This window comes from Penaeus monodon, chromosome 21 (assembly GCF_015228065.2).
Source record: "Penaeus monodon isolate SGIC_2016 chromosome 21, NSTDA_Pmon_1, whole genome shotgun sequence".
NCBI classification, from domain to species: Eukaryota; Metazoa; Arthropoda; class Malacostraca; order Decapoda; family Penaeidae; genus Penaeus; species Penaeus monodon.
In genome coordinates, this window is record NC_051406.1 from 13,371,277 (window position 1) to 13,371,579 (window position 303).

Below are 303 nucleotides of genomic sequence, written 5' to 3' on the forward strand. Positions count from 1 at the left end.
ATTAAATGGCGAATGGGGGAATAAGGAGAGATGTACGATGAAGTATTAATCTTTTGTTTCTTTTCTTTTTCTACTTCTTAATTACTTGATCCATATGATTCTTTTACAGGCTAAAGAGAGGAAATGGAAGAGATATGAGAGAAAACTAAGATTGAGAGAAAAAGAAATACGGAGATAGACAGATAGGTCGAAGGGGAAACAAATGGAATCGTCGGTAAATTAAGTCAAGATGAAATGACAGAAACCACAGCGAAAAATCTCATAATCCGTCATTTCTATCTATATTTTTACAATTTCTTCACC